Below are 25,128 nucleotides of genomic sequence, written 5' to 3' on the forward strand. Positions count from 1 at the left end.
CTTGTTTCATCATCCAAGTCAGGATGCAAGGTCTTCCAGATTCGCAAATTTGTAGCTAGATTACCAAGATAAATATAAAAATATTGATTTTCCATATTGCTATTTTGGGAGCAGAAAGGATGCATATCTGGAACGTATACTTTCACCTCCACCATACCGCTATCTTCATTCTCACCATCTTTATCTTTACACTGACACTCCTGTCCATTTACTACAGCTAGCATTATGTCACGAAGGTCTTCCACATATTCAGGTACTCTTGACGAGAGTATAAGAATATCCTTTGGTCTGAGAATTAAAATTTGTTTTTCCTTACTCTCTCCCATATCATATTTTCTGTCAATATGCATTTTGTATTCCACCACTTTATCTTTGGATGGCTTTTCTTTTTCTGGAAGTATATAGCTGCATATGGAGCTTCAGAAATGGATTCAAGAGCATTGCACAGGTCAGCCCTTGTTTCTTCTATGAGGGGGGAAACAAAAGAGACAAGGTAATCCGTTATGGACTCAAACCTTTCCGGGATAGATTTAACCTTGCCCTTGAAGAGATCTTCGTTCATTATATCCTCTAAGGACCATTTGAGCACCATATTCTCAAAAACTCAGTCGTCATTCTGTATATGGCCTTCTTTTCTGGCCTTCTTTTCGCCGTTTTCTTCCATCAGCATAGTTACTCCCCAATGCCTAAATGATCTGAGACTCGAAGACACTAGTCAAACTCCCAACCACAGATAACCAAAATAGTAACAGTCACAGATAACCAGCTGGATAACAGTCCAATCCACAATCCTATTACAGTTCAACTGAACTTTGAACCGCCATATTTGAACTCTCTATAGGATTACAGTGAAAAGCAGAACGACACTCACACCGGCTGATCAAGTATTTAAGAAAAATCACAAGGAAGTTAGTTTGGAGTAGGAACGCCTTCTTGCAGGGGAAGCAATTGGAATTTCAGTAGGACTGCCGCTGCAGGTACAGGGGCCCTCCATGTTCTTCTCCTCGTCTTCCTCTTTTCAAGTTCGGAGCCTCGCTTTTCTCAGACGCCGATGGGGACCCAATCTCGACATGGGTGTCGGAGGTCGAAGGCGCTACAGAACCCCTTCTTTTTTTTTTTTTTTTAACAGAAGCCTCTCTCAACCCTAATTCAGTGATTCACAGCAATAAACAAAATTCATAAATAAAATGAAGACAAGTAAGCCAACTTCAATTGATTGCAGAGGGAAGTCCAAAAAGTGACAAATTGAAAATTCAAAAATGAAAGCGAGCCTTTCTTCTGGCTGACAGATATTTTAACAGATGCAGGGTGAGGTAGAGGTTAACTCACTTAGACTTTGTTGAACCTTCCAAAGTAGGAAATCACCATAAAGCGATCCTACCACTACACAATTTGGTCTGCCTACAAGGTGTTGTTTCCGAAAATGCAGCTAATACCAAATAATTTCATTCTTATAATAGTCCTAACTTTTAAATAACATTACAACATTATAAACTAGAAGATAACAATTAAAATGCAGCTAATACCAAATAATTCCATTCCTATAAGAGTCTTAACTTTTTAAATAACATTACGACATTCTAAACTAGAAGATACAAATTTTACTAGCATAGCAAAAGATTCAACACAAGGAAAAGAAATAAAACAACACAGTTGTCGGGAAAATAATAGAAAGATACCATCAGTTTATCTGTTCAAAATCTATATCCAAGTGAGACTTCATTTCACGAGACATGTACAAAAGTTTAGAAGCCCTAATAGCCCAAATTGTAAGAGAAAACAAACCCAAAAAAAAAAGTCAGTATGTCTGTTAACTGTCCCTATCTTTGTCACATAATTACAGAGAGACACAAATAAAGGTAAGAAAGCCCACATTTTGAATGCAATTTAGGAGATTGCATTATCGGGAATAGGTTATCTAAGATACTTGCATTATACCATCGCGTCAAGGCGGGGCTCCAATGCAAGGCAAAACCAGCTTGACTGGTAACGGTTGGATTTCAACGTCCGGAGGTTAGAATGCCGTATATACCAAAACAGGAAAATGCTTTCTCCGGAAAATTTATTCGATTTCAAGGGTAATCCATAATATTTAGAGTCTCCACGTGTTCCGTCCATAATATATACTGTGAAAAACATCCCCCGGGGTTCCCTGAAAAACACTAACATGGATCAAACCGAAGTGGATTTCAATGTATTACTCTGGGCAGAAAACCCTTGACCGCACCCAAATTGCCTTTTCACACAAGCGTAACCCCGTCGACCGGACCACCATGTGCCTCAACGGACATGGTAGCGGTGGAAGCCGGAGGGAAGCTTGGATTCGGAAGTCCAAAGTAGAAACAAAGTTATAACGAAAGCACCGTGGCGAACACGATTCATAACGATGCCATGGATAATGAATGATGCGCATCACAACAGAGTGGCAGAAGTTGACATCCTTTTTCTCTTCTGCACGGCCAGAGAAAACTACGCATGCGTGTTTGTTGAGAGCTCCGCCATAAAACCGTTCAAGAACCCACTAGAATGACAAGAATTTGCAGCAAGAGGGAGCATTCTATGTGTTCCAACAACTCCAGATCAATGGCTCTCAAGTATCTTCAAAACAAACTTGGCCATCTAGCGCTCTTTCAAGATTAATAATGATAATCTTGAATTTCACCGCCGGAAAGGTAGAAACGTTCTATGGACACATCTGGGCCGTCCGATGGCTGCAAGGGCTCTTCCTCGACAGATTCAAAGGGCTAACTGGGCCGTCCGATGGCTGCAAGGGCTCTTCCTCGACAGATTCAAAGGGCTAACTGGGCCGTCAGATTATGGTTCTCTTTCCTGTCGCGTCTCAGAGATCCTGAAATATATTAATGCTTTCATGCCGTCAAGGCAAATTTATATTTCAAAGCAGCGACAACTAGACTGTACTGAAAGGGAATGGTTTCCTGCAGATCTGAAACCAGAAGCCTCAGAATCCAAACACGCGTGTTCTGAAATGCTGCCGTACCCGTGGATGCGCTGAAAGATTTCTTGCCGGCTTATTTGTGAGAGACAGGGTCACGATAATTTTATTGAAATATTGGAAATTGTTTTCACTGAAAACTAAATTCCGAGTACCCTCTCGCGGGTTTTGTGTGAAGTGAATCCTACTGTTACCCAGCAGAATTTAACCATTAAACCATTAAATTTACACAAGCGTAGGGACTGTGAGGTCGCAGGGTTTGAACGACGGGCTCTGATACCATATGTAATGACTGTGCTAAGTTAAAGAGTCATTACCGGAACTGTAAAACTATAAAAATTACTGAACTGTGAAACTGTAAAGATTACTGAACTGTGAAACTGTAAAGATTACTGAACTGTTTGAAATGGTATTATTGATTTGATGAAGTACTTACCTGGCCTGCTACGGCTGTTGCGGTGAGGGTGCTTCAGAACTGCTCCAGCGCTCTCATTACCGAATGACCAAAACCACCCAGCCAAACCGAATATACCTAGATATTCGATCCAGTATGCTTCTCAACCGATGCATACCGTTCCCCCGTGCCCAGAAACTTCCAAAACAAGCAAGGCTCATAACCAGTATGTATAAATTTCTCCTTCCTCCTCCAACCGCACTCGAATCAGTTTTTCCCACTCACAGCAAATAGCCTCTCAGGCAAAGAACACGGACCCCCCTCCTTCCTTTCGGCCTCTCCTTATGTACCATTTATTAGCGGTGGTTGCTCTCTCCACCTATGAGCCCACCGCTTCCCTTCTCAACGACACCTCTCAACATGCAGAGTCGTATCTTTTCTTAAGGATATTTTGACATGTGCCATTTCACTTTGATTAAGATTTTTATATGTTTAATTAAAAACTCTTAAGTTCATACATATGGGCTTTATTTTGATTTAATTTATCTCTTTAATAATTCATTCACATACTTTATTTAAAAATTGCTCAAATAGATAATTATATAACCTGATTTTTAAGAATTTACATAATTCTTTACATTTATTTTCTTTATAATCCTTTTACTTTATACTTTTAAACTTAATATCATTGGTAATCGCTCATTAATCATGAGGCATTAAGTAATATGTGCTAATGGCTGAATGCGACTTTTCTATATGAAGGAGTGTCAGGATATTTAATATTTTAAGTAATTTAGAATATAGCTACTAGTGCAGTGCATGCGATACATGCATATGTAGCTATCATATGCATGCATCGTATGCATGCTAATATTCTCGTGCTCTCTATATTAATGATGGGCCATTACATCTACCCTTGTTTCTTCTTGAATGCATCTAGCCATTAATTCCTCGAAACTAGGAATTACATTATTGTTCAGAAGAGTAGTCCTGAACACGTACCATTCGGATGGTAATCCTCCAAGAGTCGTGAGTGCCATTTCTCTGTCAGTAATAGCCTCCCCAATAGATAGGAGATCGTTCTTGATCTCGGTGATTCTTAAGAAGTATGCTTGCATACTCTCATCTTTACCCTTATGAATTTCCTTCAACTTATTTCTAAGAATCAAAACTTGATTTGCATCATTAACTTTAAATAAACTCACCAGTCTATCGTAGATTTGCTTGGAGGTGTCCAGTTCAGAGATGTAGGCTACCGAGTGCTTGTCGATAGAGTCCCGGATGATCTTCTTTGTTTTGACTTCTCCATTTTTCCATTTGTTCCAGGCAGCGGCGGATGCATTTGATGGAGGCTCAACAATATTGCCTCTTACATGGTCCAACACTCCTTGATCTTCTAGGGTTAGATCGATTGACATCTTCCATCCCTGATAGTCAGGTTTCTCACGGAGCTTGTCTTCGGCAGGAAAGAGTGTTGAGGACCCCATAATTCTTTTAGGATAGCCTTGCCAATCTTCTCTTCGGTGATTGCTCTTGCTCTTGCTCAGGCTTTGTCTTCACCTTGGCTCTGATACCATGTTAAGTTATGGTATGTTCTATGCTTATAACAGTTTACTTATTTTTCTTATTATATTTCATAGATTAGCAATCACATGTACATAAAGTAAAGTATAGATAGAACATTAAACGATCGATAGAAAAAAAGCCAAGACAAAAGACACAAGATGTGGCAGCTAGCCAGGGACAAACCCCACAATGTGTGGGGAAACCCTTTGATCAAATCTTCTTTTATCTTCAATAATTCAGCAGAGAGAAATAGTACAATAAATCTGATTCATATCTGCAGTAGCAAACCCTAGATCAGCGACATCAGCATTAGCGGCTTTATCATCAAACTAGGGCAGACGATATCTCACAAACCGACCGTCGGATCGGCTTGATTCCACCACCAAAAGTTGTGGCTTTCAGAGGAGGTTCAGATGAACCTACAGCGTAGTTCAAATGATGAGATCTTCTAGTCCACGCAGGTCAATCTTTACTTCAGTAGTTGCAATGTTAGTGTCAGCAACTTCCTTCAAACTAGGGCAGTCGATATCTTGCAAACCGTCCGTCGGATTGACTTGATTCCACCACCAAAAGTTGCTGCTTTCAGAGGAGGTTCAGATGAACCTACAGTGCAGTTTAGATGAGAAGATCTTCTAGTCCACGCAGGTCAATCTTTACTTCTGTAGTTGCAGCTTCAGTTTCAGCAGCTTCCTTCAAACTAGGGCAGTGGATATCTTGCAAACCGTCCGTCGGATTGACTTGATTCCACCACCAAAAGTTGTGGCTTTCAGAGGAGGTTCAGATGAACCTACAGTGCAGTTCAGATGAGATCTTCTAGTTCACGCAGGTCAATCTTTACTTCTGCAGTTGCAGCTTCAGTTTCAGTAGCTTCCTTCAAACTAGGGTAGTCGATATCTTGCAAACCGTCTGTCGGATTGACTTGATTCCACCACCAAAAGTTGCGGCTTCCAGAGGAGGTTCAGATGAACCTACAACGCAGTTCAGATGAGGAGATCTTCTAGTCCACGCAGGTCAATCTTTACTTCTGCAGTTGCAGCGTCAGTTTCAACAGCTTCTAGCTTCACATGTGTGAGGGAGAGACCCTTTTCTGCGCAGTAGAGAAGAGACTCTTTTCTGCACAATAGAGAGAGAGAGATGTGATGAGATGAGAGTCCAAATGAGGAAAAGACTCTCTGTATTTATACACAACGTTGGTGTTTGAATAGATGCGACTATTGGGCTTCTGAGCCTACACGAGTTGTAGTTCGGCTTGATAATAATTCCATAATCAAAATAAATTCATATCTCCATGAATACTTATCGGAATCGGATGATCTTTCTATCATTCCTACACCTCTCGACGAGAGGATCTAATAAAAATATTATTAGCCATGAATAAGATGACCCACATGAAGTTTTGTCCTAGTTGCCAATTTTAACACATCCTTAAACCACCACCTTATACCATCAACTCAAAGAGCACATTCATCTTATTGCTGTCATCCATTATTGTATTATAGCTCTCTTCTTGGACTCGTATATACCCCTTTCAGATTAAGGGGGGGATTGTTGGAAACCTAATCCTCTAAGGGTTGGTGTGGAAACTGAATAGTCAAAGGGAGTTCAAGAGACCACTTGGAATATGAAACCAAGGGTCACTAGACTTGTATAAATATGTATCATTGTGAATAATAATGCATTCAATGCTTATCCTTCATATCTTTTGTCTTCTCCATGGTTGTGTCTAACAGATACGATGCCAACAGAAACATATACCAACAAAGATGCCATGCATATAATAGTACTGTGACCACAGACATGCGATTGATATAGTTACAAAGACAGAGGTGCAATATAGCATAGAGATGTGATCCTTATGTTGAGAAATCAATAGGGCTACAATTGAAGTGATTTCTCTTTGACTTGATAATTGCTTGTGATGTTCTTTTACTTTTCTTTATTATTAGCTTATTTTCTCTTATTATTAAGTTGTTCTTATCATCAAACAACTACCAAAACATGGAGATTAATAGTACACAAGGACACAAGATGTAGGTTGCTAGTTAGGGCCAAAACCTCTCCTAGAGAGGAAAACCCACAAAAATCTCTTCTCTTCTTATAGATTCTTCAAATGACGAATTCCAAGACCTCTATACCAAGACCAAGACGAATACCCTTCCAAGACCAAGTCAACCTTCTTGAGGATGTGCTTCTCTTCACCAAGTCAAACCTTGTCAAATCTCTTCCAATTGCACAACTTCGACCCCCAACAACAAATTTCGACCCTCATTGCAGGTTTGCAATTTTTGGTCCCCTGCAACAAGTTGCAACTTCGCACGTGTGGATGAATTAGGGCTTTCTAGGCTTGCTTCTTCCTTCACTTGGGCTACTTCTTCTTCAAAGGCTTGTATGTGATCAAATTAACTTTCTTTCCTTGGATTTTGTTTATTTGCTCCTTTAGAAACTTTGGCCTTGTACCTACAAAAACCCTAGCCTCTTTCGCACTTGTGAGAGATAGAGAGAGAGAAAAGATCGAAATTTTTGTCTTCCTTCTTCCTTCTATACCTTCGCTTTCCTTCTTGCTTCTTGTTCTTGCTTCCTTGAGTGAATGAGTTCCAAAGGAGGTTGAATGATCTGTTATATATAGGCTTCCAAGGAGGACGAATAGCCCTAATTAGGCCGACTTCTTCACTACCAAGCCGACTTGGTCTTGGAGGGGTAATTTGACACTTTTGACTCAAAATAAATTCTTTTGATTTGTTACAAATTGCCCAATAGGGTCTAATACATATGACAATGACTATTATGACTTCTTGACTCTATGACAAAACCTAGAAGTACATAATGGGTGCTTTGACCTAGAACAAAAATAAACTTGAGCATGAAACCCAAGCTATAATAATAATAATAATAATTTTCTTTTTCTTTTTACATCAAATACATAAGATCAAGAGTACATAAAATACTATGAAGACCGAACCTAGTTACATATTTCAACACCTTCTAGGAGTCTTGTACCTTTTTAATTATGCTAGGAGCGAGAGAGCCAAGGTATTGAAAAAAAGAGTGAAGATCTGAGACAAGAGAGTCGTGCCTTGACTTTTCCACTCAACACGAGACCTTTGTGGCTTGTACATTCAAAATTTCAGAACCATTGAGTCACATGAAACCTCAGAGCGATTATTCCATCCGCAGTGACTTTTGAGATCAAATCTAGGGGGTTTAAATAGATTTTGATCTTAACAAAGGGTCACAACCCTTGGAGGAGGAGGACATGAATTTGAGGCCAACCTTCAAGATGAATTAAATTTCAAATTAAGAATACTTTCCCTCCAAGGTAAACTTATAATTTAAACAATAATTATTAGATATTTTCTAAGGCCATGATAGATTCAGACCACAATTGAATTATCCTTAAATATATATTTTTTAATCTTTTATCTAGTGAAAACCTTCTTTGGGGCATAATGAAATTTTGATTGTGGCAAAGGGGTTTCCTTTTGGAAATTCTTCCCGACGTTTCCCTAATTTCAACAAATAATTTTTGTTTGGGATAATATAATTCCCTATATTGCTAATCACCAAACTTCCAAGGAGATGTATGATGCGATTGTTGGGTTGTACACTATCAACAACATCAACCAATCCATCAATCTAAGGGGTAAACTTTGCAATATCAAGATGACAAAGAATGATATTGTAGCATCATACTTTGTTAAGATTTCTCAAATAAGAGATCAACTCAATGCTATTGGAGAAGAAGTATCTGACCAAGAATTGGTAGCTGTGGCTTTGGGTGGTTTGCCTAGATCGCGGGATCCTTTTGCATCAAGTATCCATGGAAGAGAGAATGCACCTTCAATTGTTGGCTACCTACACAACAGAAGAATCAAGACTCTTTTCTAGAGGCAACATCAAAGATCCAAGGGAAGAAGCTTTTGCAACACATTAAAAAAGCAGCAAGAAGGGAAGACCTAATTTTGGAAGATTTCAAAGAAGTTTCGGGAAAATACCTAATTCGATACTTGCTCCAAGATTTGATCCAAGAAGGGAACCCGCTTTACATAGAGTACCTCTTCCTTCTCATGATAAAAGAGATAGAAGAGATGAAATATATGTTAGATGTTCAATGCTTTCATTGCCAAGCATATGGTCAGAATCAAGCTCACTGTCCTCAAAAATATCAAAGGGATGACTATCAAAGGGATGGAGATCGAAAAAGGAAAGGGAAGCACTATGCTTTTGCAACCGACCTTGATGAATCCTCTCATAAGAGGAGACATAAGAAGAATGATTTTGATTCTAAATACTCATTCTATTTTGCCTTTACAGGTTCCATTGTAGGTCATGCTGAAATATGGTTGGTGGACAATGGTGCCTCTAGGCACATGACTGGGAATTGTGAACATCTCTTCAAATTGGTTGAAAAGAAGATAGCTCAAAGGGTTGAGCTTGGAGATAATTGGTATGTCATCCTTCCAATTGGAATCAAGAGGTAATGTATCCATCAACAATATTTTGTATGTTCTTGGTTTGAAGAAAAACTTGTTTTCTATTTCATCACTTGAAGACAAAGGATATAGAATTGTATTCGTTGATGGACAAGTCCTAGTGTGGAAGAAGGATGCCTCTTTTGAATCTTCCAAGGTCATTGGCGTGCGAATTGGAGGCCTATATTATCTTCTTGGACATTCAATTCAAGCCTTGTTACACAACACCATTGATCTCTATGAGCTATGGCATTGAAGGTATGCTCATATTCATTATATAACCTTATCTAGAATCAAATATTTTGTTAAGGGTGTATCGGAACCTTGGACTGAGCATGATGGAGTATGCAAAAGATGTTCCCTTGGGAAGAATATTAAAGGAAGATGTACAAGCAGTGATAGTAGATCCAAAGGAATCTTGGATCTTGTGCATTGTGATGTTTGTGGGCCTATGTATGACAAGATCTTGGGTGGCAACTTGTATTATGTTTCTTTCATTGATGATTACTTTCATAAAACATGGATTTACCTTATAAAGTCCAAGAATCAAGTATTTGAAAAGTTTGTGAATTCAAGGCACAGGGTAAAAATACTACAGGAAGAAGAATCAAGACTCTAATGTCTGATAACGGTGGATAATAGGTATCCAAGGAATTGATTGATTTTTGCAGGGATGATGGAATTAAGAGGGAGTTGATAGTTCCCTACTATCCTCAACAAAATGGAATAGTCGAAAGAAAGAATAAACCCTATTGACCATTGGAGCGATATTGAAGGTTTTTTGAAGACTCCATGCCCAAGCATGTATCAGAGGCTTCATGTACCATTAGAGTTCACTTTGTCATCAAAGTTTTTCAACTCTACTTCTCATCTTTTTTTTGATGTACTCAAATTCCACAAGCCCTGTGGAGACGATGTAAAATTGATACTAGTATGAGGAGTCGAGTCATGTAACAACCCTGGGTAGCCTGGGATCTTGTCATCAAGCGAGTTTACACTGAGAGGTTTTTTTCACTTGGTTAATTATCATATCCTTATGAGGGCTTAATAATTAATTGAGTTTTTCCTCCAAGCATAACCCCAAAGCTGGAGTGCAGTTTGATGGTGAGGCCTTGTGTGAGTCCTAGTGTCTAGAGTCATTGTATATTACCATACTAGATCACTCGTAAAATTTTGTGGAATTTGATTTGGTCTAGGGGTCAATTTTTTAATTTTTTAAATTTTCTATAGGGCGGAAATTTGAATAAAATTTGAATGTGAAATGTAGTAAGTGACGTCTAGAGATGTTGTATGGGGTATGTGTACTCAAAATTACACCTCTCATCCTCAACTTTCTACTATGACACCCTTTGAGGGGTAAAAAATAAGTTCTAGACATTCAAAACCTATTTTTCCCAAGTTTTGTGGAAAGTGTGGCATTTAAATTAACTCAACAATCAAATAAATGGAGAAAAATAAATATCCACACATGCTCAAATGATGTGGAAATGAGGTGGAAATTCATCTAAAAGTCAAAGTTGAGTTACCAAGTGATGTGGATTCCACATAAGCCACAAATCAAGCAAATCAATTTTTTTGTGGAGAAAACAACTTGTCCCAGTGACGAGATTCACGATTTGAGGAAGTTAACTTGAGCTTCAAAGCGATATCATGAGTTGACTCGAGATTGGATTAGAGTTTTCTTAAGTGAGGTGGAGAGTGGTCTCCTACCACTCCACTTCACTCCCAACTGTCCTCTCATCTAATTCGAGCTCCCTCACCAAGGATTGCATGGGCCTCTAAGAAAGAAATCAAGTTGCCACTTGGGAAATTCGAATTTGCATGAAGGAGCATTGGGAATGTCACCTATTTGTCTTGGGATTGTCATCATTTGCCAAGGGATTGGCTCCCAAGCTTCTATATAATAGAGCTATGGGCTTTCACACAAGTAATGATTGTTACTAGCTATTGTGCTTGCCGAAACACCGCTGCTTTGTACACTTTTAGAAATATCAATAAAAACTTTGGGGTTTCATTCATGAGGTGTTCCTCCTTTTGGAATGTGGTGAATTGTTGATCATTGGCATAATTCCTTTTACTCATGCTTTGATCTAATTTGTTTCCATATGATCTTGTAGATTTGTTAATGTAGAGCTATCTTGCATTGACATTTGATTTAAAAGTATGCTCTCGGTATAGAATGCTCTAGTTGGTTTCAAATAAATCTCTACAGTTTCTTACCATTGTTTATTGCTAAATCTATATAGAACTAATTCTTGATTGAAGTTTTGTAGAGGGAACATCGTGGTGGAATAAAAGAATCAAGCGTGAAGGGAAGTCTTTGGAGAGACCAACTCACTTTTGATACATTCTCAAAGGAGTTCTCATTTGTTCTTTGAGCCTTCATAGTCTTATCTTACAAAGTGGTTTTGCAGGGGTTTTGAGACATAGCTTGTACACAAGCCAAGTACTTTTAAATTTAAATCACTTTATTTAAACGTTGCGCTCCAATTTCTTTCATTTGTTATCTAAGAGCTTAAAATGGCTAATCAAATAGGAGAGTTTACTCACACTCTTTAGCTTAGTCCTTTGTAAATTATAATTGTACATACACACTTCATCTAGCTGATTTTTGTCCACTAATATTTTTCTTGTTTTGCAGCCCATATTTGGAGGATTTGATAACTCATTTGGAGCAGATTTTTGAGGGACATTTTCTACAAACTCATAATAAGTGTTTGTAGGACCCATTGGCGCATGATTGGATCATTTCCCAAGGAGGCCGTGAGCATTTGGAGTCCCTCATTTTCTGCAAGGCTGAGTTCATTTGAGAGATGCACATAAAGTTATACCATGGACCTCTTAAAGCTCATTTTCCCCTTGTAATTTTCAGATTTCAAGGAGGTCTCATTAGCTACTTTGGTTGACAAATTTTCACATTGTACAAGAAGGAGAATCTAGCTCCTATAGTTCCGATTTTGTAAAAGTTTCTCCTTCATCTTTTGGGAAGCGTTTTAAGGCCTTCTCCTCATTGTAATACCTCTAATAAAATAATCTTCTTGGGCTTGAGGGAGCTTGGGATTCATCCCATGGTATCCCACCTCCTTGTTTAGAAGGGTGACTTTTGTGGGTGGATTGATGTGATATTCCCACTTAGCATTTTGCTAAGTGGAAAATCAGTTTTGGCCAATTTTGCTATAATGCACAGTTGTACTTAGGAAATGTGGGATTAGAGGCCCCACATATGATTTTTGACTTAGAAGCACTCCAAACATTAGAGCTGGGGGAAAAATTGTTGCCTTAATGGAGCGTGGGGACCACCTCATGGCAATTTCGACCCACATGGAGAATACGCATGCCTTGGAGGGAAAGTCGGCGGGAGGAAATTGAGGAGGGCCCACATGAGGGCGTTGGAAGGGATCTTGACAAAAGGGAAGAGAAGGCACTCATTTGGTCATTCATTCATCTATTCAGAAATTGTCTTTGACATAGCACGCTTGAGCTGAAGCCAAGTCTGCTGTGTTGTTTAGCACACGAGTGTCTCCGAGCGGAGATCTCAACCCTTGCTTCGGTGGACTTCGAATGCCAACCCAAGGAGGGAGTTCCATCCTTTTCCAGTTGTTCTAGCAGTGGAGGGCGAGTTCTGCGTGGAGGAGACTCAGCCAACAGCGCAGGGACTGCATAGTGTTTGTAGGAGGCTCGCTTGGGAGATGAGTTGTGAAGGGAGTTTGCAACCATTTTTGGGAGTATTTGTAGTAGGATAGATAGAGGGCCGAATTTCCTAGTAGAAGAGACAGAGAGACAAAAGAGGGCCGAATTTTCGTGGTCAATAATAGTCCAATTCCTTCGTGGGTTATTCTGGGTACATTAAGGAGAGTCCGGGGTTAATTTCCCGAAATTTTCTGAGCACTACAAGAGGCCCTATCAACAGATCTTATCACCCAGCAACGTATTTCTAGGCAGTTTAGCATAGAGCTAGGAGACAGAGCAACAATGTACTTGAGGGGGATTTCCTATTGTTCATTTAGGCTTAGCCAACTTGCCTTGAGCAAGCCCAGGTGCACTCTTTCCAACACCTAATTGTACCCTCTTTAGAATTTAATAAAATGGCTTAGCAGCACAAATTTGGTGCATTTCTGTGATCTGATTTGTGTGTTTTATATTTGTGGCTTTTGTTTATGTTTTCTTTTCATATTTACTATAAATTTTCCCTAGGAATATTACAATGGTGTTAGAGCTCATAGACTTGGCTCAACCTGTGGGAGCAACACAGTCTATGACACCAGAGGACAGGCATAACATCACGTATCGAAGGCAAAGGTACAGGAGTAGAGAAAGGGAGTTGGAAATTACTCCTAATTTGGAGGCACGTGGAAAGATAGTCATGGTAGCAGAGATGGGGGAACCAAGGAGTAAGGAGGATGCAACATTCAATAGCCTCTTGAAGGCTTTGAATGAGATGGCTAGGGGACAAAAGGAGATGCTGGAGGAGATCAAGCAGCAAAACAGGGACAAGGGCCTCCATCGTGAGTTCCTTTTTGGAGAGACATCGAGAGCCTCACAGCAGTACGACCATCCTTCACCGGCCACTCACCCACCAACTTATAGTGGGCCATCTAGAACCACACTGCCTGCTTTCTTACCATCAACACCCAGTGAGCATGGGGGACCAGATGAGCCAATGCCCATGGGGGATTTCTTCAGGGAATGGCAAGCCATGGGGGAGGATTTCAAAGCGGCCTTGTCATTCAGAGATTATTGTCAGCTCAAACAGAATGAGAAGGGAAGGTACAATGGAGGGAAAAATTTGCAAAACTCAGAGCTACAACGCACTGTTGGGAGGATGTATGTTCCCACATATGGCGACTTTTCCAAGAGCACAGCTTGAGCTTGGGCCGAGAAGCTGGATTCTTATTTCTAGCTTAATTAGATGACAGAGATGGAGGCCATCAAAATGGCTACCCCACACTTGGAAGGGGAAGCACATGAGTGGTGGTTTCATGGCCTATCCACATTGGGACATGCTAGTGACTTCATATGAGGACTTCACCTGGAGAGTGGTGGAGCGTTTTGATAGGAGGGGTCCGAAGGCTCACTTCAGAGAGTTGACCCAACTTAGACAGACAGGCGAGTGGGACCACTACATATCAAATTTTTTGAGAGTTTCAGTTATGGTGCCAAACCTCTCAGAGGCTAGGAGGGTGTACACTTTCGTAGAGGGGTTGTTGGAGCCATTGCATGGACTAGTGAAGTCATGCGGACCCTTGACTTTACAGGGGTCAGTGACTTGCGTGAGGGACTTGTAGGTGGCCATCCCCGAGACTAGGGCACAGTTTCCCTCACACAGTCCCACCACCGAGGGCCAACTAGGGGCGTGGACAGATGGATGGGGGGACCCGGAGAGACCTCCGAAGGAGGAAGTTGTGTGTTTTATCTGTTAGGAACCATGGGCTCTAGGTCATAGATGTGCAGCGGGCAAGGTCCACTACATTAAGGTTTTCTTTGATAGTGATGGGGAGGATAATGCGTACTTGGAGATGGGTGGAGATGACAACGCGGGGTAGGCAGATATGGGGCCACCACTACCACCCCCGCTAGGGGGAACTACTTTCGCTCCATTAGGAGGGGCCTTGCATCTCTACGCGGGGCACCCAAATTTTTGACTATGAGGATCAGGGGCAGGGGCAGCGTGTTTCGGTTTTAGTAGACAATGGGGCTACCCACAACTTCATTGATGCACATATGGTCAAGAGGAGGGGTATCAAAACCAAGGAGTTTGAGTGTTTTTCGGTTCTAGTGCCAGGTGATAGAACCATGCAGTTCACACGCTATGTTCCAACTTTGAGAGTGATCATGGGGAACTACTCAATGACAGATCACTTCTTTGTGGTAGATGTGCGAGACACTAATGTGGTGCTGGGTGTCCAATGGCTCTGTTGACCCTACCGCCTACACCTACCTACAGGTCAGTGAGAAAAGCCTTCAACCCCACAAGGTGTGGTTGGTGGCAGGGAACTCAGAGAAGGGGCTGTCACACTAATCCCAACTCTCTCCGTTTGAGCTATCTCCTAGGTTAGCTAAGGGGGGCGGTCCCTAATGGAAAGTTAAGTTAAAAAACAAAGATGTGAGTTTCTAGGAGAATTGTTAGAGCTAAATAGATTATTTATTTAAGATTTATAAGCAAACCTGATATGAGCAATAACCATAAACACAAAAGATAAGCATGATATACAAAAACAACCAGTGCCTTCAAAGTATTGCTATTTGCGAAATGAAATTTTTTATTTTATTTTTGCTTAGAATGAAGTCAAATGCTTTCAAATGAAAGCCCAAATAACCTTTCACTTGGGTTTCCCAACGGAAAAGGGTTACTTAGCTTATGCTTTAGCTTTCTTCTTTAAACTTGAATTGCTTCCAGGAACACCTGTAGGAAAGCAAGCAAAAGAGTTAGCGTGCAAAATAAAAAATAAAAAATAAAATAAAAAATACAGCCTCAAATGCTAGATAAAACCAATATACACACAAATGAAAGAAGAAAATATGGGATAATTTTTCAAGATAGAAAATAAGCAAAGGGCTCAGGAAACCCCCTCTTAAATAAATCTTTTGATGTCTTATGAGATTGTTGGCTTGAACAACTTGTGGGACCTTTGATATCCTTGGAGGTGACTATTCCAACCGAAGAAGTCCTCACACTCCAATAGAGTTGGCAACCTATCCTTTGAACACAAAAATGCCTGCAAACCAATTGTTAGCGCAAAAGAGACTTGGCATATAGAGACCAAGTTGAGCTTGTCATTCAACCGAAAATGACAAGCTACAACAAGAGTACAAAATATACCAAGCCCAAAGGAGATTTGAGATAGCTGCAAATCTCTCCTCCCTAGACAATAATGCCTTCAGGCAAATGCACAAAAAACAACTAGATAGCAATGTATAATCGAATGAATAATAACATCAAATGACACAGGTATACCTCATCAACCAAAGAATGCACCACAAGAGAAGCTAGTAACCCCAAAGACTTTGATTTATTTATATAAAAGTTGAGTACAAAATCCAGCAGAGTCTCCGCAAGCCCAACAGCTCATTCTATCGATCACAAATGAGAGCTCAAGACTCATATAAATAAGAAAATGGGAGATGATCCCAAGGAAAATTCCAATGACAAGTGGAGATGGATTGACAATCCCAATGTAGAAAATCAAATCACAAGTGGCAAGCTGACTGGCTGTAGGCTGCCAATGAACTGCTGTAGATCTCCATCAAAAATTTCTTTAAGCTGCCAGCGTATCCCCTTAACTGATATACGCATTACTTTGATTAGAAAATCATGAAACTTAGTGGGAGTAAGTAGGAAAAATATCCCACTCAACTAGCTGTTAACTCAAACATATGAAACGGTGATAAACACGTGTTAAATCTGGCTGCCTATAGGCTGGAGTAGACTGCTGCGTATCATCCTTTTTGGCTGGCAGCAACATATCCCTGCGCTGAGTTGGCTGATATGTATGTGAGTGGGAGACAAGTGAGAGTAAGTGGGGGACAAGAACTGTCCCATGTGGCAGTTCTGTCCCCACTCAAACTTTTCCAAATCCGTGAGCTGTAAAATATGCATAAACTGCTGCGTATAAACTTCATTGCTCCATGATTTTTAGTGGGGGACAAGTGGGAGACAAAGTCTGTCCCATGTGGCAGTTCTGTCCCCACTCAAACTTTTCCAAATCTGTGAACTATTTCATATACCTTTACGAATTCTTTTAAACTGAATTTTACACCTGCTGAGTGGATAATTCGGAACTCTTTTGACTGGCTGTTGACTTTGTCTTTCTAATGTGGCTGCCATGTCACTATTTCCCCCACAAACTTTAATTTGCACCAACATATTGAAATAAATAAAATTATTTGAACTTTAGCCATATGTAATATTTCAACGTTGCCTCTTTAACTTATCGTTGGACCATTTGACTTGCCACTTGGAACTTTGACTGACTTTCCTCCATGTGGTGGGCCCCACATTGCTACTACATCACCTTTGATATTCCTTTAACTTTCCATGTCAAAATTTGATTTATTTTGACTATGGAAAATTTCTAAATTTTTCCAATTATTCAATTTTTTGATTTTTTTCCTCATTTTTGCCACTGTCATTTGAAAAATCGACTTTTGAGGGGCTCTAAGTCATTCTTTGACCCCCCAAAGTGGGTCTTAGGATAATGCTGGGCCTCTGAAGATGAATTTCGAGTAGTCATACACCCCAGACATTTCCTAAGGCCACTTATTTACACCATTACATAGAAAATAATTAAAAAATCCCGTTTTGCGGGAAATTTTTAATTATTAAAAAATCCTACTTAGACCTAGCCAAATTCCACGAAACATTTTGTGTGATCTAGTATGGTAATATACATCGACTCTAGACACCAAGATGTGTCAGGGGCTCAATCTTCAAACCGTCACCCCGGCTTTGGGGTAAAACATGAGTGAAAAAATCCAGAAAATTATCCGCCTCTGAAAAAGAAGGGATAATTAACCGGATAAAAAAAACACTCCAAGGTGTACTCGTTTGCTGATCGAGTCCCAACATCCTAGGCCTGTTACAAATTCAAAACTCATCATAACTAGTATCACTTATTACAATTCCCCGTAGGGTGTGGAATCTGGGTACAAGAAAGATGATGAGAAGATAGAAGTAGAGTTAAAAAACTCTGTTGACTGATGATATCTGATGGTACAAGTGTCCTCTGGATCATCCTTGGGCATGGAGTCTTCACATAATCATCAGGTGCCACTCCAGTGGTCAACATTTGGCTCCATATGGGGATGCATGCTAGATATGAAGTGATAGTGTGCAAGAACCTGGAATCTGCATCCACTGACAAAAGACATATATCAGCAGTATCCATTTAAAATATCATCAAATGAAATAAAGTATAGCAACGAAGAAATGGAAATTTATTCTAAGAGCATAAATGACAATTTATTCATGAAATAAAACTACTTAAACAAAAATGACACAAAATAAGGTTAGAAATATGATACAAAAAGATGCCCCATGGCATCAGATAATTTCTTTGTAGAACAATTTAAGCAGTTGGCCGTTCACAGGTAACTCAAGTGGTTCTCCATCCAAAGTGCTCAAATGGTAGGAATTTTGTCCAGCTGCTTCCCTGATAATGTATGGTCCAAGCCACAAACTGTCAAACTTACCATGATTTCCTGGCTTTTCATTCCTGCGATCCCATAGCAAAACCATATCATTGTTAGAAAACATTCTATTCCTAGATGATTTGTCAAAATTTCTTTTTACTTTCGATTGATTTTTACAACAATGCTCAAATGCTCTTCTTCTGGTTTCATCCAATTCTACAATTTGGTCAATCCTGCATTGCACAAAATCTTTATCAGATGTAAAACTTTGTAGCAATTGGTAAGCTGGTAACCTCAAATGCACAGGAAGGGTAACATCCAAGCCATAAACTAACTCAAAGGGACTCTTCCCAATAGAACTCTTCTTTGTAATCCTATCAGCCCACAAAGCATATTTAATTTTACTATCCCATGCCCGTTTGTTAGGGACGTGTCTCTTCATTCCTCCTTACAAAAAGACTATTAATACACAATCTGAGATTCAGTTTTCTATCATCTTTTCGGTGAACACAAGATAGAGAGAAGAAACAGAGTTCACACCTCGTGAACTAAAGAAGGTCAAGGAAAGATAAACGATAAATATTGAAGTATTATGTTTTTGGGTTAATCACTGTGATTGTATATGCACATTCAGGCTTGTGATCTTTGAGGACTGCCTATCCTCGGACCTGGTGCTACCTTCCTTTAGCTCGTACACACTAATACATCTCAGACCAGAACTCGCTGCATATCACAGAAGCTTGGAATAGTGTTAAAATCCTTGCAGACAGACCCTCGGACTTGTCACATAAATTTTGTGGCTCGTAGCATATCACAGTAGCATGAATCTAGTGCAATCTCTACATTTCTTTGACCTACAACAATAAACTTCGGACCTGTACCTCTTATTTATTGTTGTTACAGTGGTGGTAGAGTTGGGTCTTTGGACCATGGCATAAACTCCAGACTTTGAACCAGTGCAAAACTGTAAGTACCTTTTCTTTCGGACCTGTGACAACCCTTAAAACCTTAGTCCTGTGGCTCTATTTCGATCTGAGCAGTAGCATTGGAGTAATATAATTCGGCACAGGAATATTGATATGATTCTTGTGTAAGAATATTGGAGTTGTTTGAATAGTGGTCTTGGTGCAATAGTGTTTAAGTTGTCTTGAGATAATCTAGTGATTGAAGCAGTGGAGAAGTCATGGTGCAAAATTTGGTGCAATATTGATAAAGAAGTGGAGATGATGTTGTATGGTGCAGATTGGTGAAATGAAGCATCCTTGAACTAACAACTTCAGTAAAGCAGCAAGGAAGGATTGGTGTCCTTTGGGTAGGTGCCCATAAACACAAGGTTGGTGCCTTGGAGAAGATAGGGTCAAAGCCCTAGAGGTCGGAGCCTCATTAAGTCCAAGTTGGTGCTTGGCAATAGGTTGGTGCCTAAATTTTGAAGGGTTGGAACCCTCACATCTTATTGTACTCTTTCATTTGATAAAAGGATTTTTATCCTCCTTGTTTCTATAATAAGATCATTCATTTCTCTGATTTTAATTATGTAGAATCTAACTGGACATAATAACAATTGAAAAGAAATATTGATTCAGCCCCCTCTCAATATTTCCAACAATTGGTATCAGAGCCAGCTTCTTCATAATCAACCTAACAGCTGGAAGAAGGATTCTTAGTCACAATGAAAAATCAAGAAGTGTCAGGAAGGCTTCCTTTGTTCGATGGCACAAATTTTGGTTTTTGGAAGAAAAGAATGTCCTACTACTTAATGTCCCTTGGACCTGAAGTTTGGCATTCTGTTTTGAATGGGTACACTTCTCCTTCCACTCTTCCAACTAATCAAGACGAAAGGAAAGCTTACATTGCAAATGCCAAAGCTTTAAATTCCATCACTAGTGGAATCATGTAATATCCCGTTTCAGAGATTTTCCCCAAAACCCCAGTAAACTCCAACCAAATACGCACAAATAATATAATGACCGGGAAACTCAAAATGATAAAAATAACAGTGGTGTAACATATAATAATATAAGCAGATACTCGAGAAATGCAGAGAGAAATGCTAAGCCATTTTATTATACTGAGTAATGGAATGAGTAAAGGAGGTGATCAGAAGGATGGCACCTCGACTTGCACCAGGCAAGTGAAGAAATACACTAAGAATAAAAAAGGAATGGCCTCTGCTGGAAAACTGTTGTGTTGCTGCTACTGCTGGAAATCAAATGTGGATTTGGGGTTGTTCCCCTCAGAAAATGTTGAAACTTTGGAATCCGCCCCTACTCAGAAAACCCAGAAAAACCCAGAAAGCTTTTCTGAAATGGCCGACCCTCGAAAATCGCCCCCTTGGGGAATCATGCAATCCCTCAAGGCCTTGCGGTGCAGAACAGTGCCTAAGGAGACAGAACCAAGGTAGAGGGAAGCACCACCTCGACGGATTTCTAGTCAAGAAATCCAAATCCGAGTTGCAATAGCAAAGGAGGATTAGAGAGGAGTGATTTGACAGTTGGCAGGAGGATTTCCAGGAGGGAAATCAGGACTCAGAGGGAGTCTCAAAGAGGAGCAGAGATGGCAGTGAATGGACTAAGGGATTAGGACAGATTGGACGAAGCTTCCAATTTTGTCATCTAGAAGGCCAAGATCTTGGCAGCCCTGGATAGACATCACATCAAGGACTATGCCTTGAAAGTAGTAGCTATCCCAGTTGACCCAGCTGAGAATGAGAACTATGAGGAGGCTGAGGCAAAGGCGAAATGCATGATCCTAGACAGGGTCAAGTATCATGTCATACCACATATTGTTGAGAAGAACAAAGTAAGGGAGATGTGGGAGGCGCTAACCACCTTATACAAGGGTTCTTTCGTGCAGCAAAAGATGTTATTGGAAAATCAGCTGAGGTCATATTAGATGTAGAAAGGAGATGAGATAGATCACTTCCTTCTCAGATTGCAAGGAAAATTGTTACCAACTTACTTCCGTGGGGTCTACATCGGATCCAGAGTTTATGGTTAGGATTGCTCTGAATGCAATCTCCGAGGACTAGGAGATGTTTGTCCAAAGTATTTTGAGCACAGCGACTCTCCCCGGTTGGGAAGAGATGTGGGTATCTCTTCGACAGGAAGAGATCAGGAGGTTAACAAAGGCGGGAAGTAGTGGTAAGGGAGTTCGAGTCAAGAAAGAGGAGGTGGATGCGACTCTAGCATCTGTGGGATAGCAAGGTAAGAGGAAGAAGGACATCTCCAAGGTCAAGTGCTTCAACTGTGGGTTGCTGGGACATTATGCATCTCAGTGCCCCAAGAAGAAAGGCAAGGGAGAAGCTTCTGATTCAAAGGCAGCTCCAGTTAAGGCGAAGAAGGATGTTGTGTTAAGTTATGGTATGTTCTATGCTTAGAGCAGTTTACTTCTTTTTATTATTATTATCCACAGATTAGCAATCACATGTACATTAAGTAAAGCACAGATAGAACATTAAACAATCGAAAGAAAAACAAGCCAAGACAAGAGACACAAGATGTGGCGACTAGCCAGGGACAAACCCCAATATGGGGAAACCCTTTGATCAAATCTTCTCTTATCTTCAATAATTCAGAAGAGAGAAATAGTACATAAATCTGATTTACATCAGCAGTAGCAAACCCTAGATCAGCCCTAAACTAGGGCAAACAATATCTTGCAAACCGACCGTCAGATCGGCTTGATTCCTTCACCAAAAAATGCGGCCTTCTGAGGAGAGTCAGTTCCACCTAGAGCGCAGTTCTGAGAGAGTCTGATGGTCAATGCTGGTCAAACTTCCAATCTGCAATTGCAGCCCTAAATTTTGCATCCTTCCTTCCACACGTGTGAGAGAAGAGTCCCTTTCTGCGCAGTAGGAGAAGAGCCTCTTTTTTGCGCAGGAGAGAGAGAGAGATGTGATGAGAGTGTATCCAAATGAGGAAAAAACCTCCTATATTTATATACAAATGTTGATGATGAATAGATGCGACTGTTGGGCTTCTGAGCCTACATGAGTTGCTGGTCGGCTTGATAATTATTCCATAATCAAAATAAATTCATATCTCCATAAATACTTATCGAAATTGGATGATCTTTAGATCAATCCTACACCTCTTGACGAGAGGAATCTAATAAACATATTATCAACCATGAATAAGATGACCCACTTGGAGTTTTGCCCTAGTTTCCAATTTTAACACTCCCTCTCAACTAGGGAGAACTTCATCAACAATTCATCTGTCTGTCGCTATTATTCATCCATCAAATGCACTACTCTATACAGCTTGACCCTTGCTCTGCTATGCTCTGTTCTACCTTGTGTTGATCTGCTCTGCTCTACTTTGTTCTGCTCTGCTTGAATTATGAAGAAGAAGAAGTGATCGAGGATGTATCATACCATCCTCCACTAACTCAAAGTCAGTCTCAGAGTGTGTACCACTGGTCCTAGACCAATCTTCAATCAACCCAAAGTCAGTGTCATAGTGGGTACAACTCGTACCACTGGTCCCAGAACAGTATCATTGATCCCCGATCAATGAAGGTCATCCTAGCATAGGGAGTACGGTAGATACAGCGATGCGTCCATCAGTACTACTATGGTCCTTATCCTCATTTCCCTACTCATTGATCAGATGAGAGGTACTTCCCATGAGTCCCAGACTGCATGAGTAGGATGCATCGACAGGAGAGCTAATCATCCTGTCCACAGGAGAGCGAATCATCCTGTCCCACAATCGCCATGGAGAACACATCATCCAGGCCTCATAGGAGAACTAATCATCCTGCTACACAATCGTCATGGAGAACACATCTTCCAGACCTCACAGGAGAACTGATCATCCTGCTACATAATCGTCATGGAGAACACATCATCCAGACCTCACAGGAGAACTAATCATCCTGCTACATAATCGTCACAGGGTGTCATAGAGAAAGTTTTGATTCTTTTACCCTATACACGTACACCACCAGAGGATGGTGAGTCACCCTGTGGTCATATGTCGCTCCAAGAAGTACCCCGCACCCCCCCCGGAGCTCCCAGAGCTCAATACATCATACAGGACCCTCATCAGAGGGTCTTTGAATGACACCAAGTCGTTCTCGAAAAGTCAAGAATTTGACCTTCCCTAGGGGCTTTGTCAGAATGTTGGCGACCTATTCATCTATATCGATATGTTGGAGCCTTATTGCTCCTCGCTGCACCATATCTCGAATATAGTGGTACCTGATATCGATATGCTTGGAGCGATCATGAAATACGGGATTCTCTGACAAATGAATCCCACTCTGGTTGTCACATAGGATCACGGTGGTATCCAATGTAAATCCAAATAGCTCACTGAAGAGCTTTCGCAACCAAATTGCCTCATAGGAGGCCATGCTAGTAGCAATATACTCTGCTTCGGCGATATACTCTGCTTCGGCGGTGCTCAAAGCCACCGACTTCTGATTCCTGCTCATCCAAGATATCGAAGCAGATCCCAAGGAGAAACAGCACCCGGAAGTGCTCTTACGATCCACCACACTGCTTGCCCAATCAGCATCAGTGTATCCAAGTAGTATCACATCTCTGGCAGTGTATCTTAACCCATATGTAATTGTGTCCCGAAGATATCTTAATAGATTCTGGGCACCAATCCAATGTATGTGGTGAGGTTCAACCATATGTTGACTTAATGTGTTGACTGCAAAGCATATATCTGGATGGGAGTTCACTAAGAACATTAATGCTCCGATGAGTTGCCGATACTCAGTAGCATTTTGTAAAATAGGTCCAGCAGCACTACCGCTTAACTTCTTGAAGTCAAGCTCCATCAGGGTAGTTAGAGGCTTGCAGTCTACCATACCGAATCTTTCCAATATCTTCACCACATATTTTCCTTGAGATAGGAAAATTTTCCTTGGCTTCTGCCAGACTTCAAGTCCTAGGAAATAGTGCATCAGTCCTAGGTCCTTCATTTCAAATTCAAAAGCCAACTCCCTCTTACATTTGTGAATGAGAGAGTCTGCACCTGTTAGAAAGAGGTCATCCACATACAGCACCAGTATGAGAGGTTTGTCATCTTCAACCTTAAAGTAAAGGTTAGGATCGGCTTCACTCCTAGTGAATCCCAACTTCATCAAGTAGCTATCCTCTCATACCATGCTCAGGGTGCTTGCTTCAGCGCATAGAGAGCCTTCTTCAACCTGCATACATGAGATTTTCGATCATAAATCTAAAATCCTTCGGGTTGCTCCACGTAGACCTCTTCTTTGATCGAACCATGCAAGAACACGGTCTTGACATCCATCTGATGTAGGTTCCATTTTTGTGAAGCCGCAAGGGCTATGATCGAGCGGATGGTGGTATATCTGGCAACAGGTGCAAATATCTCGTCATAGTCTATACCTTCCTTCTGGGAGAAACCACGAGCGACAAAATGAGCCTTATACTTTTCCGTACTTCCATCTGCTGCATACTTTATCTTGTAAATCCATTTAGAAGTGACAACTGTCTTGTCCTGGGGTCTGGGAAGTAGTTCCCAGACATCATTCTTTATAATAGACTCATATTCTTCGGTCATAGCATCCTTCTATACTTGATGCTTGACGGCATCTGAGAATGATGAAGGCTCATTTTGTATGATCATGCTCATGAT

The 25,128-nt window shown here is 40.6% G+C and overlaps 1 protein-coding gene and 1 long non-coding RNA gene across 6 annotated transcripts in view; one reads left to right on the top strand and one right to left on the bottom strand.

Annotated features, from left to right (window-relative positions):
- LOC149218463 (uncharacterized) overlaps positions 1-25,128 on the top strand; it is a 277,028-nt gene that overhangs the window by 112,220 nt on the left and 139,680 nt on the right. The gene's annotated exons all lie outside the window — the stretch shown is intronic.
- LOC149218465 (uncharacterized) overlaps positions 15,858-25,128 on the bottom strand; it is an 88,923-nt gene continuing 79,652 nt past the window's right edge. The window contains exon 3 of the long non-coding RNA XR_016249176.1: positions 15,858-18,236. This is a non-coding gene — a long non-coding RNA (uncharacterized LOC149218465). The remainder of the gene's footprint in view (positions 18,237-25,128) is intronic.

This window comes from Pinus tabuliformis, chromosome Q, assembly GCF_031772625.1.
Source record: "Pinus tabuliformis cultivar Carrire ecotype Pingquan chromosome Q, CPIR1, whole genome shotgun sequence".
Taxonomy (NCBI): Eukaryota; Viridiplantae; Streptophyta; class Pinopsida; order Pinales; family Pinaceae; genus Pinus; species Pinus tabuliformis.